At 36.4% G+C, this 21,475-nt stretch overlaps 1 protein-coding gene and 1 pseudogene across 1 annotated transcript in view; one reads left to right on the top strand and one right to left on the bottom strand.

Moving 5' to 3' along the window:
• TMCC1 (transmembrane and coiled-coil domain family 1) overlaps positions 1-21,475 on the bottom strand; it is a 187,294-nt gene that overhangs the window by 142,019 nt on the left and 23,800 nt on the right. The window lies entirely within an intron of this gene.
• LOC132012716 (U6 spliceosomal RNA) lies at positions 20,730-20,830 on the top strand (annotated as a pseudogene).

A 21,475-nucleotide genomic window follows, 5' to 3' on the forward strand; every position in this document is an offset into this window, starting at 1 on the left:
CGAAGACAGAGAGAGAAACCTTAAATCCATATTACTAAGAAAAGAGGACAATCTGAAAAATTACAAATTGTACAATTCCAACCACAGGACATTCTGAAAAAGGCAAAACTATGAAGACAGTAAAAAACAAAAACAAAAACAAAACAAAACAAAAAACTGTGGTGCCCAGGGGCTGGAGGTGGAGGCCAGGGAAGGGATAGACAGGCAGAACACAAGATTTTTAGGGCAGTGAAAATATTGATACTTTAATAGTGGATACATGTCATTATACATTTGTCCAAACTCACCACGTGTACAACACCAAGAATGAACCCTGATGCAAAATATGGGCTTTGGGTGATTTTGATGTGTCAATGTAAGTTCATCAATTGTTACAGATGTAGTGGGGGATGTTAATAATGGAGAAGGCTATGCATGTGTGGGAGTATGGGAACTCTCTGAAATTTGCTATAAACCTGAAACTGCTCTAAAAAAAAAAAGAAACCTTTTGGGGCACCTGGGTGGTTCAGACAATTAAGTGTCAGGTCATGACTCCCTGCTCAGTGGGGAGCCTGCTTCCCCCTCTCCCTCTGCAGCTCCCCCTGCTTGTGCGCTCTCTCTCTCCCTCCTTCCCTCTGTCAATTAAATTAATAACATCTTTAAAAATAAATAAAAATGAATAAATCTCAAAAGATCTAAATGGACTAAAACCACAGGATCTAACTATATGCTATCTACAAGCAACTCACTTTGGAGTTAAGAACATACATAGGCTGCAAGTGGAAGGATAGAAAAAGTCCATGAAAAGTGTAACCAAAAGAGAGTAGAAATGGTTATACGAATACCAGACAAAATAGACTTCCAATCAAAACCTGTAACAAGAGACAAAGGAGGATATAATGACAAATAGGTCAGATCACCTAAAGAAATCTAACAATTATAAATATTTATGCACCAAACCTCAGAGCTCCTAAATATATAAAGCAAAATGAAAGAACTGAAAGGAAAACTGCCAGCAACACAAGAGATTTCATACTCTTCTTCCAAAAATGGATAGAACAATGAGATAGAAGATTGATAACAGATGACTTTAATAACATTATAAACTAATTAGAATGAAAAAACATAGAACACTTCCACCCAACAACAGCAGAATATACATTCTTCTCAAGTGCACATGAAACATTCTACAAGACAGATCACAGGTTAGGACAACAAGTCTTAACAAACTGAAAAATTTTGAAATCATACAAAGTTATGCTCACAATGGAATGAAATAGAAGGAAAACCGGAAAATCTACAGTTGTATGGAAATTAAACAACACGCTCTTGGCCAACCAATGGGTCAAAGAAGAAGTCACAAGATAAATAAGAAATACCTAGGGACGCCTGGGTGGCTCAGTTGGTTGGACAACTGCTTTCGGCTCAGGTCATGATCCCGGAGTCCCGGGATCGAGTCCCGCATCAGGCTCCCAGCTCCACGAGGAGTCTGCTTCTCCCTCTGACCTTCTCCTCGCTCATGCTCTCTCTCACTGTCTCTCTCTCAAATAAATAAATAAAATCTTAAAAAAAAAAAAAAAAAGAAATACCTAGAGACAAATGGAAAAGAAAATACAACATATCAAAACTTACTAAGTATAGCAAAAGCAGTGCTAAGAGGAAACACTGCAGCAGTAAATGAGTACATTAAAAAAGAAAGATCTTAACCTAACTGTGCACCTAAAGAAACTAGAAAAACTAAATCCAAAGATGGAAAGAAATAATAAAGATTAGAGCAGTAATAGAGAACAGAACAAAAGAAAAAGATCAATGAAACCAAGAGTTGCCAACAAAGTTAACAAAGCTTTATTTAGCTAGACTATGAGAGAGCATGAGAGCCAGCATGTGGGTGTGTGAGCAGGAGAAAACTAAAATCATAAATGTAAGCAGAGACATTACAATCAAGTCCACATTATAAAAAGAATTATAAGAGAATACCATGAAGAACTGGTAAGCCAACAAAATGGCTAAGAAAAAAAAATGCACAAATTCCTAGAAATACACAATATAACCAAGACTGAATTGTAAAGAAATAGAAAATCTTGAGGCATCTGGGTGGCTCTGTTGATTCAGCATCTGCTTTTAGTTCAGGTCACGATCCCCCCCTGCAATGGGGGGGTCCCTGCTCAGTGGAGAGTCTACTTCTCCCTCTTCCTCTACCCCCCCCCTGCTCATGCTCTGTCTCTCACTTTCAGTCTCTCAAATAAATAAGTAAATCTTAAAAAAAAGAAAAAGAAATAGAAAATATCAACAGATCAGTAACAGGAAAAGAAAATTAATCATTAATCAAAAGGTCTCAAGAAAGTAAAGCTCAGGATCAACCAGATGGCATCGATGGAGAGCATTCCACCAAACCTTAAAAAAAATTACCATAGATCCTCCTAAAACTCTTCAAAAAAGCTTAAAAGGAGAGAACACTTCCAAGTTCATTCTATAAGGTCAGAATAATCCGTTTCCTCAAGCCAGACAAAGACACTACAGAAAAACTACATTACCAATATCAGTAATATCAATGTAAAACTCCTCAAAAAAATAATAGCAAAGTGAATCCAACAGTACATTAAAAGGATTATACACTACAACCAAGTGGGACTTATTCTAGGAATGCAAAGTATTTCAACATATGAAATGTGATTAGTGTAATGTAAAATTAATATGATAATGTAAGAAGGAAAAAAATTACATGATCCTCTAAAATTGATGCAGAAAAAGCACCTGGCAAGACTCAAGACACTTTCATGATAATAACAAAAACATACAAAGGATTAGAAGGAAACTACCACAACAGAAAAAAAAAAAAAAAGCCATTAATGGAAAGCCCACAGCTGACATCATACTCAATGGTGAAAGACTGAAAACTTAAGACCAGAAATAAGGCAAGGATGTCTGCTCTTGCCATCTCTATTCAACATAGTGCTAGAAGTCCTAGCTAGAGCAATTAAGCAAGAAAAATAAATAAAAATGAATAAAAGGCACCCAAATTGGAAAGGGGAAAAAAATTATATCTGTTCACAGATGACATGAATTTATATAGAGAAAACCCTATCGATTTTACACAAAAAGATGTTAACACTAATAAATGAATTCAGCAAAGTTGGAGGACACAATATCCACACAAAAAAAATCAGTTGTGTTTCAACAACTAATAATTAATAATCTGAAGAAATTAAGAAAATAATTCCATTTAAAATAGCATCAAAAAGAATAAAATATTTAAGGGGCACCTGGGTGGCTCAGTCTTGGTCGAGATCCCTGGGTCCTGGGATCGAGCCCCCGGTCGAGCCTGCTTCTCCCTCTCCCACTGCCCCTGCTTGTGTTCCCTCTCTAGCTGTGTCTCTCTCAAATAAATACATAAAATCTTTTTAAAAAAGAATAAAATATTTAAGAATAAGCCTAACCAAAAAGAAAGACCTGTACACTGGAAATTACAAAACACTGGAGAAGGAAATTTGAAAAGACACAGGTAAAAGGAAAGATATCTTATAGTCAAGGATTGGAAGACTTAATATCGTCAAGGTGTCCACACTACTCTAATCAAATTACAGACTCAACAAAGTCCCTACCAGTATCTCTGTGGTGTGGTTTAAAAAGTTTTGTTTTGTTTTTGTTTTTTTTTTTGCAGGAACAGAAAAATCTACCCTAAAATTCATATGGAATCTCAGAGGCTTCAGAATAGACAAAACAATTTTGAAAAAGAACATAGAGGACTCATATTTCCCGATTTCAAAGCATTTTACAGGGGTGCCTGGCCGGCTCAGTCAGGATAGCATGTGACTCTTGATCTCAGGGTTATGAGTTCAAGCCCCACACTGGATAGAGAGATTACTTAAAAATAAAATCTAAAAACAAGACAAAACAAAAACCAAAACACTTTACAAAGATGCAGTTATCAGAACAGTACTGGACCGGAATAAAGACAAAGATCAGGGATGCCTAGATTCCTCAGTTGGTTAAGTGTCTGTCCTTGGCTCAGTTCACGATCCCAGAGTCCTGGGATGGAGTCCCCCACCAGGTTCCCTGCTCAGTGGGAAGCCTGCTTCTCTCTCCACCTGCTGCTCCCCCTGCTTGTGTGTATACACACACTCACTCTCCCTCTCTGACAAATAAATAAATAATCTAAAAAAATACCAAAAAAACAAAGACCAGTAAGACAGAATAGAGAATACAGAAATAAACCTTCACGTATATGTTCAAATAATTTTTTAACACAGGTGCTAAACCCACTCATTGGAATAAGGAACAGTCTCTTCAACAAATGGTGCTGGGAAAACTAGATGGTCACATGCAAAAGAATGAAATTGGAACTTCATCTTATACCATATAAAATATTTAACTCAAAGGAAACAAGAAGCAGAAAGAGACTAATATAACTTTATTAAACTTAAAGACTTTTGTGTAAAGCAAACATCAGAGCAAAAAGGAAATCTCCATAATGGGAGAAAATGTTTACGAATCATGTATTTAATAAGGAGTTAATATCCAGCATATGTAAGAACCCTTACAACTCAACAACAAAAAGCAACTTTTTAAAAAGTGGGCAAAGGATTTAAATATTTCTCCAAAGATAATATATAATGGTCAGTGGTCAGTAAGCTAAGAAAAGATCCTCAAAATCACTAATCCTCAAAGAAATGCAAATCAAAACTATAATGAGGTTATCACCTCATACCCATGAGAAGGGTTACTAACAAAACAACAGAATGTAAGTGTTACTAAGTATGTGGAGAAATTGGAACCTTTGTGCATTGTTGACTGGCTCATAAAATAGTAGAACTACACTATCAGTAAAATAATAGAATATGGTATGGCAGCTCCTCAAAATATTAAAAATAGAAATACCATATAATTCAGCAATCCAATTCTGAGTATATACCCAGAAGAATTGAAAGCAGGGTCTTGAAGAGGTATTTGCACACCTGTGTTTATAGTGGCACAATTTACAATAGCTAAGAGGTGGAAGCAAACCAAATATCCACAAAAAGATGAAAGATTTTAAATGTGGTTATAAATCAAAGGAATATTATTCAGTCTTTAAAAAGGATATCCTGTCACATGCTACAAAAAAGAGGAACCTTGAAGACTTCACGCTCAGCAATATAAGCCAGTCAGAAAAACACTAAAAATGCATGATTCTACTTTTATGAGATATCTAATCAAATTCAAAGAAACATCAAGTAAAATAGTGGTTACAAGGGGCTGGGGAGAGGCGGTGAAGGGAGAGTTTTATAATGGATACAGAGTTTCAAATCTGCAAGGTGAAAAAGTTCTAGAGATCTGTTTGCCAACAATGTGAATATACTTAATATGTCTAAATGGTACACTTAAAGAAAGTTAAATTGTAAATTTTGTTATGTCTGGTTTACCACAATTTTTTTTTAAAAGGGATACTAATTATATTTCTATTTCTAAGTATGCGCCTTGATTCAGCACTTTTATTTCCTTAAACTCTTTCTCTCCTTTTCTTGCATTTAGGGATGTAAATCAACCAACAGATGTCTTTTTCCAGGAAAATGGGTTCTTCTCTAAATAATAAGACATTCTCTCCAGATAGAAATGAAGAGTTTTTACAATAACACATCACTGCAGAGCTTTAAATAGCCAGTACCAACAACAACAAAAAAAGGCTTATTGTCAAGAATCCTTATAAATGAACAGACAACTACTCCTTTCTGGTTTGTTCTTTAGAATACCTTATTACTTATTATCACATGATGTTAAAAAAAAAGTCTTCAAAAAGGAATCCGTTTCTTTAGTCTTCATTTACATTTTACTGCTCATAAGCTGGCATTTTTAAAAGAACAATTACATTAAAAATAACTGCAACACTAAATGAAATAATTATAATTCTGAAGTTTTGTTCTCTCAAGTGGTACCCCACACAATTATTTACAATGCCCAGAGCATGTTGAATATGACAGTACCACAGTCAGAGAGACAAAGGAACAACTCTTCCCTCACAGACTAAAGAAACATCTCTAGCAGTAAAAAATGAGAACACTGGTCCATAGAAAAGACCCAAAGACCACACATATGAATGACTGGCAAACTAAGCAACAAAAGAAGGTTGTTCAGGATTATTCTTTCTATTGAGAGAACCACTTTAGCATTATGCAATGTCATTCTTTATCTTTAGTATAAATACTTCTTGCCTTAATATCTAAGTTATCTGATATTAACATAGCTTAATCATCTTTCTTTTGGCTAGTATTTGCATGGTATTATCTTTTCCTGTCTTTAGTTCCGTCTTGCTATTTATTTTAAATTTATCTCATGAGTTCTTTAGTCTTTTCTTCCTGCTTCTTTCCTATTAATCAACTATTTTTAATATTCAATTTTATTTCTTCTATTTGTTATACATTTCTGTATTGGTCTTTTAGTGGTTACCCAGAAAATAATAGTACACATTCCTAACTTGTTATAGTCTACCTTAACCACATTCCAAACAATACAAGTCCTTAACAACAATATGACTCCATTAATTCTCCATCATTTTTGCTATAGTTATTTTATTTCTACAATGTTTTAAACCTCTCAACAGTCATAATTTTAAAGCTCAACTATTGGGGCACCTGGGTGGCTCAGTGGGTTAAGCCGCTGCCTTCGGCTCAGGTCATGATCTCAGGGTCCTGGGATCGAGCCCCGCATCGGGCTCTCTGCTCGGCGGAGAGCCTGCTTCTTCCTCTCTCTCTCTGCCTGCCTCTCTGCCTACTTGTAATCTCTGCCTGTCCAAACATTAAAAAAAAAAAAAAAAAAAAAGCTCAACTATTAACTTAAAGAAATATATGCAAATTATATACAAAGTCAACAAAATTAACCAATACTATTCCAGCTATTGATATTTACTGAAATCCTCTACAGATAATACAGCATGGCAGCCAGGTCTTCAGGTAGTGTGTGTTAGTGTTCATATCCACAGGCCTTGTGTACCAAAATGGCACTCCACAGAATTTATAGCCTCTTGGTTCAGTAGTGTGGAATTTCTAGAACATAAAAGAGACTCTGATGCAGCTCTAGAACCTAGAAGTTACACTAAATGTGGACTTCAACTCTCCCCCTTATATAGCATTAGGCTGCCATTTTATTCATCCTTTCCTCCCACTGGAATGTTTCCAAGAATGTTACAGAACAAATTTCTAGGGGAACCTAGGTGGCTCAGTCTCAACCGTCTGCCTTCAGCTCAGGTAATGATTCCCAGGTCCTGGGATGGAGCCCCGAATTGAATCAGGCTCCTTGCTCTCTGCCCCTTCCACTGCTCCTGGTTTCTCCCTCTCTCTCAAATAAATACAAAGGATGCCTGGGTGGCTGAGTTGGTTAAGCAGCTGGCTGTGGTTCAGGTCATGATCCCAGGATCCTGGGATCAAGTCCTGCATTGGGCTCCTTTGCTCAGCGGGGAGCCTGCTTCTCCCTCTGCAGGCTCTGCCTCTGGCTTCCCTTGCTTGTGCTCTCTCTCTCTGATAAATAAATAAAATCTTAAACAAACAAAATCTTAAAAAAAATTTTCTACATTAATCAGAAGGGTCTGTTAACTAAACTGCTGAGGTTCTTTAACTCTGTTATGCTGAATTACACAAAATTACCATTTCTTAAGCTCAAACTGCTCAAATTCTGTCAATGTCACATGGTCACAGGGTTCAGTTAAACTTAATCAAGATTTCCTTCACCTGTATCAAGATTTGTAGTTTAATTTCTAAAATCATATTTTATTTAAGAGAGAGAGAATGAGCACAAGCGAGAGGAGGGACAGATGGAGAGGGAGAAGGAGACTCCCCGCTGAGCAGGAAGCCCAATGAGAGGCTTGATCGCAAGACCCTGAAATCACCTCAGCCAAAGGCAGACGCTTAACTGAGTCACCCAGTTCCCCCTAAAATCGAATTTTAAAAAGATTATTCTGTCAACACTCTAGGCCAATGAAGTTCATGTTTGGCTATTCAATAAAGAGAATTTGAGACAGAAGATAACTACAAAGGTGATTTTGCTACAGAAATGCTGTCCATACACACCAGGGTAGCACAGTCAGTTAAGCCTCCAACTCCTGATCTTAGCTCAGGTCATGATCTCAGGATCATGAGATCAAGTCCTATAGCAGGCTCTGTAACAGTATTTGCCTTTCTCTGTTGGTATAATGCCCTCAAGGTCCATCCATGTTGGTACATATGACAAGATTCTGTTACTTTTTATGGCTAATATTCTATATATCATATATGTGAAATACACACACACATCACATTTTCTTTATCCATTCAATCACTGATGGACAGTTAAAGTGTTTCCCTATCTTGGCTTTTGTTAATTTCAAAAATGAATGTTTTTATGACTTCTACTTTGGGAACAAAGAAGACTTTAGAGGGCATATCTATATCAAAGTCTCTCAAGTTTCTATTCTAATAAAAGCCTCTTTAAAGGGTAATTAATGGAGTAAACATGAAAGACTGAAGACACTTACCCTGGCTTTCTACTAAAATTAAATAATAAAGTGCATACATCCACAAAGGCAGAGAAAACTATAGAGGACACAGCAGTAGATAAGAGATGTCAATAAAATTTTGGAAGGTGAAAAACAGATGGTTCAGCAATAAATGACTTAGCTTTCAGCTTTTCTCAGGTCAGGTAAGTGTTTGGCAGGGTAGTAGGGGATGTGAGGAAATCAGTAAGAACAAGTCAACTTATGCTAAAAGTACAGAAATGTCAGGACTTAGACAAGTATTAGGGGCTCCTTTAAAAGCAAGGCCATAGAGTTAGGCATGAAAATAGAAGAACTGATTAAAATTATTTATAAAAAACAGTCGGATCAGCAGATCATTCTTCTAATACATAGGTGATCAGTCCAGAGGTGCACTTTCTGATGAAACTGAAACAAGGGACCAGAAAGATTTGAGACTGAGAAACTCTACAGGCACCTGAGGGCTGAGGACTGGGGTGAAGTACCATTCTGAGGACAGGATTAAACTGACAGATGAGGATTTCAGTCCTCTTCCCAGGTTTCTAGAACACATGCAGCCAGGCTTATTACCACTGCCATCATCCACTCACCCCCAAAGGCAAGAGTTTGAACAATTCCTCTAGAAAAACTGACTAAAAAAAAGACCTATACACACTGACAATTGGAGGGGCCTCTAATAAAAGGAATCTTTGACTAATTACTCTATGGTAAAAACCATGAACCTACAAAAGTCTTCACAAAGGACAGTTTCCCAGAGCATTTTAATGCCTCTCTCAAGAAGATAAAGCCATGGATGACTAGACTTTTGAGAAAAGCTTCTAACAAAGAAGACAGAGACTTAAAAACAAAAAAACAAACAAACAAAAAAAAAACCCAGAAAAAAAGAAACTCCAAAGAGAAAGAAACAATATAGGAAGCAAAAGATTTTCAGAGACAAAAGAAAACAAAATCTATAAAACAAGAACAGGATATAATGAAAAAAGAAAGTATTCATAGAAGAGGAAAAAATATTTAAAAATTGAAAAGAAAAAATATTTAATAGAAGGACTGGGAAATAAGTTTTAAGGAAATTTCCCAGGAATTAGAATAAAAGAAAGAAAAACTAAAGAGTACATCAGGAGATTCAATCTTTGACTAACAAAAAGAGCACAAACTAAGTACTGAAAAAGATTAAATAATGTAAGTGAAATATGGCTAGATGCAATAACACAGATCAAACTCTGGCATGTTATTTTTGAATAAAAAGTAAGTCATACAAGACTACATAAACCATAATACCATTTTATAAAGTCCCCAAACAAGTACAACTAAGAATTGTTTAGTGTCACACACACACACATAATTAAATACCTTTTTAAAATTAACTACCTTTTTAAACTACCTTTAACTACCTTTTAACTACACTTTTAAAACTACCTTTTTAAAAATGAATGAAATACAAAATTTTGGACAATAGGAGAACCACATATGGTTCCAAGAGCATGGCGATGGTAATGTTCCCATGCTTAAATTGTGTGGTCAGTTAAAAGGCATTTGTTTATTACTGTGTATCACAGCTTACATAAAGTTTTTAAAATATGACTACAATTTTATATAATAAAAATTTTAAACAAAAACAGCTTTTCACCTGTCAGATAAGTGCTTGGCAGGTTAGTGAGAGGTGTGGGCAAAATAAATTTTTGGTTTTGATGGAATAAAAATTAATACAAAATAGATCTCTAAAACAAATGTTTCAAGATCCAACCTTCAAGTTTTCCAGATTAAAAGGACCCACAAGTATCCAGCCCAACAAATATCAACAAGACTCACACCAAGAACATCTTTGTAAAACTTCAAGACAATAAAGAGAAGACTTTTGAAAATTCTAGAGAAAAAAAAAAAAAAAAAGATGCTATCCAAAGGATCAAGAATTAGTATGGCATCAGATTTTTCAATAGCAATACTAGCAACCAGAAAATAAAGACACAATGCTTTAAAAATTTTATGGGGAAATTATATCCAACATAAAATTCCACACCAAGTCAATGAAGTATTACAGTAAATGAAGCACTAGAGTAAAATAAAGGAATTTTGAAATGGGGCATAATTTTTCTTTTTCTTTTCCTTTTTTTTTTTTTTGTAGAGAGAGAAGGTGTGCATGAGTGTGCGCAAGTGGGAGAGGAAAGAGGGGAAGACAGAGAATTTTAAGCAGGCTCCACACTCAGTACAGACCCCAACAAGGGGCTTGATCTCATGACCCTAAGACCATGACCTGAGCCAAAGTCAGGTCAGACACTTAACTGACTGAGCCACCCAGAAGCCCCAAAATGGGCATATTTCTAAAAAATGATCTTCTATGCATCCTTTTTTTAAAGGCTCTGGGAGAATGTGCTTCATGAAAAGAAAGGAATAAAGCAATAAAGAACACAACATTAAATCAAAGAAACAGGGAATCCATTATTTATTAACAGATGAAAGGATTCCCAGGACAGAAAGTGTGCAAAAGTCTTACAGTAATCCATTCAAACTGGAGAAGTGAGGGCATCAAGAAGAGGAAACTGAGAATACACAATGTTTTTGAAAGTATTCAGAGTATCTGTAGCTCTTTCAGAACTTGGAAATGACCCAATTATAGCTAGAAAGAATAATCAAAATTGAAGCAATTAACTCCAGAGACAACAAAAAACTATATAAAAAGGAAAATATAATCATATTGTACTTAAAAGGTTCAAGCTGTTGGAACACAGCAAAATTTGCAATCCACAATGTGTCTCTTTGGCATGTGGATGATTCTAGGCTGACTATTTTTAAGAATCAGAGGTCACAAAGGAACTTTGGCCTTTCCCCCAAAATGCCTAAAAGAACTGAGATAGAGAACCTGCTCCAGGAAGGGAGCTATCACAAGTAACTGCAGTATAACCTGAACTTGGTATGGTAGACAGGGAGGGACTTAGCAAAGTCTAGTTTGTTACAATTCCTCTCTATGCCCCACTGGATCTGTATGATCTAGCATACGTTTGTTCAGCAATTACTCTTTTTCATCTTCCTATGAATTGTCTTCCTTTCCTTTGAAGTCCCAGACCACTACCCACTTCTCCTTAGTTCTGGATGGTATGTCTCAACTGCCTGCCTTCCTATGGGCCTCATATTCTTATGGAGCCACCTTACTTAAATAATCAAGTATGATTTTCTCCTGTTTATCTGTCTTATGTCAATTTAATTCTTAGACCAGCCAAAAGAAAACTCAAAGGACAGAGGAAAATTTTCCATTCCCCAACAACATAAAAATATTTGCCCTGACATATGTAAACAGTTTATCAAAATTTAACTAAAATTTTAATAAGATGTGGGCAGGAGAGATAAGAGAACTTAATCATCATCTTCATGATAGAAAATCAAAGATACTATCTACAACAGAAACAAATAGCACAAGCATGTTATTTAGAAAAATATTTAAATAAATTCCAATATAAAAAGTTAAAAGTTTAAAAATGGTTGCCTGGTAAAGGAAATAGAATATAGAGCTCTGATTGTTAGAACTCTGTAGTGGCTGCTGCTGCTTCTTTTTTTTTTTTAATGTTTTAATGAAAAATATAAAGCTTAAAATAAATTTTCCTAGGGTTAGATATGGTGAAAAAAACTTTGGAAGAGCTCTAAGAATCTGAAAAATGGTAGTATATGAGTCTTATGGAAACTCCACAAAAAGTTTAAGCAAATTCATAAGCAAGCAGTTTTGTTTTATACTTCTAATTGTGTTAAAAAGCAAAGAGATGACTTTTAAATTCTTGGTTTCAACAAATCTCTGAAAGACTGAAGACAAACTTCTATATCTGAAATAATATTAATTTCTTAACTTAATTTGTTCCTATAGCTTATTGTTGGTGTAAGGTCACAATTCAGTCTTCCTTTGTCAAAATGCTTTTCAGTGTTTCCAGCTGTGATTTCGAAAAAACAGTACAATATAGAATTGTGAAGCTACAAACAACAAATGGTAAGAAATAAATGCTGAAACGAAGAAAAAAAATCCAAGGGTCCTTGGAGGAGAGAGAAAGTCTCTATAGAAAAATACAGATTTAAAACATTCTATCACACAAAAAAAGAAGGACTTTGACATTTTCACTTTGAGCACATGATATGTAATAAATATACAATTTGCAATAAATATTTTTTAGTCTTCTATCTACAGTTATTGACTCATAGCTCCCCAAACTCTTGGAATTTCTAAGCATTAAGAGCAAAGGGAGCATCTTTTGTTACAGTATTTGGTCTTTTGTCCTTAGATCCCGAAATAGCTTTGAAGCGTAACAGGGATATATTATTCAAAACAAGCTCCCATACAAGCACACCTGATTTTGTTTATGAGGTGACTTGTGGAAAGCCCCTAGTTAACCATAGGCTGGAAGAGGGGTGCTAAGGAAACCAACTATATAATTAGAGTTGGAACTTTCAGTCCTACATCCCCTCGCCTCCAAGGAGTAGAGAGGGACTGAAGATTGTGATCAATCACCACTGGCCAATGATATAATCAATCATGTCTATGCAATAAAGTTCCCCCAAAATCCCTTCATCGTGGGGTTCTGAGAACTTCCAGGATGGTGAATACATGGAGATTCTGGGAAGGAGACACACTTAGAGGGCATGGAAACTCTGCCCCTCTTCCCACAGACCTTGCTTGCCCTTTGCCTCTCCTGGCCCTTCTGGAGTTACATCTTTTTTTTTTTTTTTAAAGATTTTATTTATTTATTTGACAGAGAGAGATCACAAGTAGGCAGAGAGAGGAGGAAGCAGGCTCCCTGCTGAGCAGAGAGCCGGATATGGGACTCAATCCCAGGACCCTGAGATCATGACCTGAGCCGAAGGCAGCGGCTTAACCCACTGAGCCACCCAGGCGCCCTGGAGTTACATCCTTTTATAATAAACCTGTAATCTAGTAAGTAAAATGTTTTCCTGAGTTCTATAGGCCACTCTAGCAAATTAATAGAGCCCAAGGAGTAAGTGGTAGGATCATCTGATCTATAGCCAGCTGGTCAAAAACACAGGGGAAAATCTGGATTTATCAATGGCAGTTGAAAGGGGAGGGGAGGCGGTCTTGCAAGTCTTTGCCCTTAATCTGTGGGATCTGAAGCTATCCTCAGATAAGGTCAGAATTGCATCAAATTGTGGGACACCCAGCTGGTATTGCAAAGAAGTGCTTAGTGTTGGGGTGGGGTGGGGGGGACCGCACATCTGGTGAGCAGAGGTAAAGCTCAGTGTGTGCTGTAGTATAGGAAGGACATAGAGGAATGTTTTTTCCATATATAAACATCAATTCCTCTTGCAAAGATTTGCTTTTTTGCCAGTTTCAACAGCAGCTCATCCTTTTTTACCTAGTGTTTAGGTAAATCTTACTAAAAGAAAAAAAATAACTACTCAGTAAACATAATCCATACATGACAAAGGGTAACCACTTTAAATAAGAAAATTTTTTAATTAATTGATTTTATTTAGTAAAAACACTAGAGCTACAAATCCTTGTAACAATGAAAACAAGATACAAAAGCCAAACTTGTCTTGGATTTCTGTGCCAATCCACAAATCTCTGTACCCGAATGCAACAAAAGATAAGGACACAGAACTAGTAGCAAAAAACAAGGGGGGATATACATCCCAAACCAGTATGTAGACCCAAGGCAGTTAATTTATACTGTGGCCTAAATCTCCTGAGCTGTAATCAGATCATAAAATCTTTTTTTCCATTCTCACAAAGCTCAATTTCTGACAACAGAAAACAGCCTGAATTCCATCTTTTTGCCAAGAAACTTAAGCACGATCACCTTACACTTCAAAGAGCTCTGGGGGAACATTTCTTTCTTTTTTTTTTTTTTTTAAAGATTTCATTTATTTATTTGACAGAGAGAGATCACAAGTAGGCAGAGAGGCAGGCGCAGAGAGAGAGAGAGGAGGAAGCAGGCTCCCTGCTGAGCAGAGAGCCCGATGCGGGACTCGATCCCAGGACCCTGAGATCATGACCTGAGCTGAAGGCAGCGGCTTAACCCACTGAGCCACCCAGGCGCCTTGGGGGAACATTTCTAAGAAGAATAAATTAACCTCACAAGTATTTATCTGCTTAAACTTAATTTGACTCTATGGTTGGTACAAGTCATCACAAATTTTGTAAAGGCACTGTGACACCCAAGGTATTTGGAAAATGGAAAGAAGCTTATCAGAGTAGTGTTTCCAATCATAAACATCAGTTTCAATAACAAAATGGGTAGATTGTTTTCTTCAGCTGTTTTGCATCTTTGTACCAGATAACAGTTAAGCAAAAGAAAACATGGACACTATTCTTTAACTCTGAAGAATGTATAGTTGTATCCTAAACAATCTACAATCATTGAAAACGAGCTCAGTGTTGTTGAAAAGCCTCTGGTGAGCTGAAGACAGAAAACAATGTTTTCTATAATGATATTTCTACTGCTACACTATGATAGGGTGATTATTTAGATGTGTATCTGCATAGCTGCTTAACATATGAGACTTTTATTAATAAGCCAAGCATATGCTCCCTAGGACTGTACTATGTTCTATAACCTTCTATTTCACTAATGTTCTAGAAAACACTTCCCACAGAACATCCATATAGAGTAGGTTATATGGATCTTCAGTTCCTGTGATGTACTACCCCATTATTAAGATTTCTATAGAGAAATGCTCAGAAATAAACAGATCAGAATTAGGCACTCTTACTTTTATGGCCATTCATTCTGTGATTTTTATATTTTAAAAACAAAAGTGCTACTGAGAAGGAAATCTCAACAAATGCAGGATTAGCCATTTAAAAAAAATCTCAAGTTCTGGTGATTCCAGCATCTGACATTCTTAGACTCACTGGAGCAGAAGGACTTCTGCCTCTTTGTGAACAATCAGAGAGAACAGGGTATTTCATAAACCAGGAAAGAAGAAAACCACCGCCACAACAGAGAAACCTAAGTAGGTACTCTATAGCACAATACTCAAATCACGCATAATGAAAAAGCTATTAAGTTTACTGCTGGCTTATATCTGCTACCTGGATTTCACAAAGCCATTCCCTCACCAAAAAGAAAAAAGGAAAAGGAAGAGGGGTACTGGATTTCACAAAACTATCCCCTCACCAAAAAGAAAAAAGTAAGGGGTGGTATGGATACTAAAGTTTTTGTTTTTATGGTGAAACAATTTTAAGCTTAAAAAGGTGAAGCTATTCAATTGTACTGCAGAACAAATGATTTTTAAAAGATTTATTTATTTATTTACTTGGCACAGAGAGAGAGAGAGAGAGAGAGATATCATAAGTAGGCAGAGAGGCAAGGGAAGACGGGGAAGCAGGCTCCCCGTAGAGCAGAGAGCCAGTGGGGCTCGATCCTCGGACCCTGAGATCATGACCCAAGCCAAAGGTGAAGGCTCAACCCACCGAGCCACCCAGGTGTCCCAGAACAAATTATTTTTAATGAAACAGTACTTATATCTTTTAGAGGGAATTTATTTACTAAGTCATCTAAGATACTATACACTTTGAAATAATTGTTCACTCTAAACTTGCTTTCATATTCTCTTTCTCCCTGTTTCTCTTTTATCTGGCATAAAGAAACAGAGTAAAAGTTGATAAAGTTATTTTTGGAATTCCTTACTTACATATTTATTCTCCCATATAGTCAAGCTATAGGCTTACAAGAGGCCTTAAAACTTTTTCCTATGTGGAGACAGCTTGAGAATCAGAAATCATCAAATTTCTAAAGAAGACAGCAGGAGAAGTCCTGAGCAGAAGGTCTGGATGTAGAAGTTGAACAATTTCCTAATGTAATCCTGTTTCAGATCTTCATTCACAGGCTAACTTTCTTACAGTGTTTTAAATTTAAAAGCTCCACCTATGAATTCCTATCTACAGTCACAGAATTTAGGAGTATCAAAGGCTGTTTAGTCCAGCTGGGCTCCAAACTGGAATCACAGATATTTCCTACAACATGCACGATATGTGGTTCTCCAGCTTTTGCCTGATCTTCCCAAGAGAGCCTACCTCAAATTGGACAGTTCCATTGTAATATCTGGTCTTATATTGTGGTTAGCATCACATTCCTAAGGTAAATATAAATGATTTTCATTATTATCCAAAAGTTCTTTAGAGGAAAGTTATTCTAATTTTTAATCTTGATCTAAATATAGGATACATACACCACAATATGTATACAAGATAATCCAACAGACTGTGATAAGAAAACACTACAACTTCCATTTATATTACTATCTCAACCTTTTTTTGTTATATGATGCATGTAATTTATAGAAATAATTATACGTGCAAGATTTATAACATAAAAATATCAGAGATACATTAAAGGTGTGGATGAGCAAAATAATTTGGAGGCCAACTACTCTAGACAGTTAATGTCCTTCCTTTTATTATTATTTCTTAATATTAGGTCATAGGGAACCTACCTATATGATTATGGATCCAAGGTAGATATTAAATGCTCATCAACACTGTATCATGAACCATATATAAATAAATATTCAGCATGAGAAATTAATGGCACCCAAATAAGCTTTCAAAATAAAAAATAATAAACATTCTTTTTTTTTTTAAAGATCTTATTTATTTATTTGACAGATCACAAGTAGGCAGAGAGAGAGAGGAGGAAGCAGGCTCCCCACTGAGCAGAGAGCCCAATGCAGGGCTCGTTCCCAGGACCCTGGGATCACAACCTGAGCCGAAGGCAGAGGCTTAACCCACTGAGCCACCCAGGCACCCCATAAACAGACTTTCTTGGCAAAAGAGTACAGAGCAATGGATTATTCAGCTCTCCAACAAGTCTACTGTGCACATGACAGCTGTGTGGACACATATACATACACACACACACACACACACACAAAAATGAACCTATAAGGATATCTTTCATTATCTTTCCAAACTAAATTGAAAAGTTAAACCTAATTTGACTAAATTAACCTACATTTATTTTTTTCTAAGATTTTATTTATTATTTATTTGACAGAGATCACAAGTAGGCAAAGAGACAGGCAGAGAGAGAGAGAGAAGGAGGCTCCCTGCCCAGCAGAGAGCCTGATGCGGGGCTCGATCCCAGGACCCTAAGATCATGACCTGAGCTGAAGGCAGAGGCTTAACCCACTGAGCCACCCAGGTGCCCCGAAAATTACCTACATTTAAAGGCCTAAACAGGATTCCTCAGAATACTAATATTGGAAGTGATTCTAAGAAGATACCGAGGTCCATTTTAATTAATGTTTAATTTATGCTGTTGTCCTTGAAATTAGCTTTTCAGTTATAATGCTATTTAGAGCATACTACCAAAATGCTTCAGTAGAGTCAGATATAGGAAATGCTTTAAGTTATAAAAGAAAATGTTCATGTTACAAGTAAATTCTAAAAGCAAGGCAAGGGAATGAAGACTGAATCTCTGGAAAGCTGCTGTATCTAGGGTCCTTTAAAAGGCAAGCACATTTACATTAAATTAGGTTTTCAAGGTACCTCTTATTTAAAACCAAAACCACCTTCCTAAACAAAGTAAAAATCCCATTATTTACTAAACATAAGAGTTTGCAAAGTTCAGAATTTAGGCCAACATTCATGAAGAGTTTCATAACCTGGCTAGTAATTAAAAACAAGACTTTGGGATTGTATGAAGAGGTATATACATCCCTATGTTCACTGAAGCATTATCTACAATAGGCAGGATTCATAGCAACCTCAGTGTTCACGGATAGATGAATGGATAAAGAAGATGTGGTATATATACAAAACAGAATATATGCCACAAAATAGAATGGAATCTTACTATTTGCACCAACCTGAATAGACCCAGTGGGTATTATGCTAAATGAAATAAGTCGGACAGAGAAAGACAAATACCATATGATTTCACTTATATATGGAATCTAAAAAACAAAATACACAAAACAGAAAACTGACTCACTGATACAGGAAACAAAATGCTGGTTACCACAGGGGGAGGGGTAAGGGGGGCAGGCAAAATAGATGAAAGGGATTAAGAAGTACCAACTTTTAAGGACTGAGCCTAGGTGGCTCAGTCCTTAAGCGTCTGCCTTCGGCTTGGGGCATGATCCCGGGGTCCTGGGATTGAGCACGCATCAGGCTCCCTGCTCGGTGGGAGGCCTGCTTCTCCCTCTCCCACTCCCCTTGCCTGTGTTCCTGTTCTCACTGTCTCTCTCTCTGTGTCAAATAAATAAATAAATAAATAAAATCTTCTTTTAAAAAAAGGTACAAACTTCCAGTTATAAATAAGTCATGGGGACATAATGTACAGCATAGGGAATATGGCCAATAATATTGTAATGACTCTGTATGGTGACAGATGGTCACTAGACTTATCATAGGGATCATTTCATAATGTAAGAAAATATCGAATCACTGTAATGTACATCTGAAACTAACAGGATTTTGTATGTCAATTATACTTCAATAAAAACAAAAGAATTAGTTCCATAACCTGGTTGATAATTAAAAATAAGACTTTGGGATTACATTAGTATTAACCAAGAAAATTATGTTTTGTTTTGTTTTGAAGATTTTATTTATTTATTAGTGAGAGAGAGCATGAGCGAGAAAATTATGTTTAAAATATACTGCAGGCAGTAAGAATCACTAGTATAATACAGAAGAATTAGTGTGTTATTTCATCAAACGTTACTCTCAGCAATACAGAAGATATCAGCAGAGGGCTTCTAGAAATCTTCCTAGTAACATCCTTCCCAAGTAAACCAGGAAATGAATTAATTCCCTGCTACTGATATTTGCTAAAATGATTTATGTTCAAATTAATTGCCAACATCTGATTAAGATTCTATTCTAGCTCAGAAATCAAATATGAGAATTACTCTCCAACTAAAAAATTTCACATCCAAACCAGGAAAGCAATATTCAAATGTCAAATACTGCTTTCCAGATTACAACTTGCACTGTAAGATCAAATTTTTCTAAGCCTCCATGAAAGTGCCAATACTATTTTTTTTAAAAATCTCTGTAAAGTATAAGATCATGACATCACAAATGACAGGTAAGCAACATTTATTACCCTAAGAGAAACTAAATGGCTAACAAGAATTTCTTCCTCTTTGTCCCCTAAAGACCTAGACCACTCCCCTGTCATCACATCTGATTTCCTGACAGACACTTTAGTGCAATCCCAAAGACGACTTCTATTGCAGTAGGCTGAAATTTCTATTATTCTGAGCTGGGAATTACTGTTTTGTTTTTTTTTTTTAAAGATTTATTTATTTATTTATTTGACAGACAGAGATCACAAGTAGGCAGAGAGGCAGGCAGAGAGAGAGAGAGAGAGGGAAGCAGGCTTCCTGCGGAGCAGAGAGCCCGATGCGGGGCTCGATCCCAGGACCCCGAGATCATGATCCGAGCCAAAGGCAGCAGCCCAAACCACTGAGCCACCCAGGCGCCCCTGTTTTGTTTTGTTTTTAAGACAAAACCTCTTTGGATTTCAAGTATAACCAAACAGACATTAAAGAAGATAATGTTAGGGTGCCTGGGGTGGCTCAGTTGGTTAAGTATCCGACTCTTGATCTCAGCTCAGGTCTTGATTTCAGGGTCGTGAGTTCAAGCCCCATTTTGGGGTCCATGCTGGGCATGGAGCCTACTTTGAAAAAACAAAACAAAAATAAAAAGAACTGAGCAATGACTTAAAAACAGAAATTCCTGAAGATCTAAGTATAAAAATGACTAGATTATTAAACACCCCACAAAACTCTTGATTATTCTCATTTGATCATGTTCATACATTAAATAATACTACAAATATAAAATAAGAAAAATTAGGTTGCAAGTGTAGGAAATATTAAGTGACATTCCCCACCTTTAACACTACATTAAAAGATATAATTTGAAAGCATCTCACTCTTAAAAGCAAATATTTTAGAAGTTCTTCAGAAAAGTCTTTTCTAACATTCCCAAAGTTACTAAGCACCTGTCATGCTTAATTTTAATTGCGCTGAAATAAATTCTATGGATTTCACCAAATGAAAGTTAAAGATATGAAAAATAAGTCAGACTGCAAAAGGGTAAAAAATTTCAAAATGGAGGTATATACATTAGAAGAACCAAACAGTACCTTAGAATTAGGAAAGTAATAAACAGCTCAGTTCTAGTTCCTGCCATATCCATTTCTGGGCATTATGTTGTTCTACAGACTAATTTAAGAGGATTACTAAAGAACTAGAATAACCAAGAGTTGATAGACCAGTATGACTAAGTATTCAAAAACCATGATATGGAAGAACGCCCGTGCTTGCTTCAGCAACATATATACAAAAATGGAACAATACAATTGATTAACATGGCCCAAGCACAAGGATGATATTCAAATTTCTGAAGCATTCCATATTTGTCATGGACTTCTGGAGTCCTTAGTGAATTGCTGAAACCTCAAATTTAGATATAGATCTAAAGAATCTACCTGCTGTGTAGTTTTCCAGTGGAGTCCAGGAGGCTCCCAGTTCATTCAGTATCCCAAGAATCCTGACTCGCATAGCTAGAAAGTATTTTTAAGCCACTCTTTAGGTCAACTTTCTCCTTGACCTATCTATTCTAGACTATTATGGATGGCAGCTATGAGGTTATCTTAGCAAAACCCACAACAGTAGTAGGGATCAAAAGCACAACTTCTGGAGCTAGAAAGGCATGCTTCTGATATCCAGTAAACTTCTAACCAACTGTGTGAATTTGGTAAGTCATTTCAACCTCAACCTTCTGTTTTCCTCACTTATAAAATAGAGATAATAGAATTTCACAGTACAGCATTTATACTAAGGATTCGCTATTGCATTCTAGCACTTAGAATGCTTGGAGCACTAAATATTTGCTGAATTAAAAAATAAAACAGAATATCCAGGGCACCTGGGTGGCTCAGTCAGTTATACACATGCCTTCGGCTCAGGTCATGATCCTAGGGTCCTCGGATAGAGCCCTGCATTGAGCTCCCTGCTTCTCCCTCTCCCTCTCTGCCTGCTGCTCCCCCTGCTGGTATACGTACT

Source organism: Mustela nigripes, chromosome 2 (assembly GCF_022355385.1).
Source record: "Mustela nigripes isolate SB6536 chromosome 2, MUSNIG.SB6536, whole genome shotgun sequence".
Lineage (NCBI taxonomy): Eukaryota > Metazoa > Chordata > Mammalia > Carnivora > Mustelidae > Mustela > Mustela nigripes.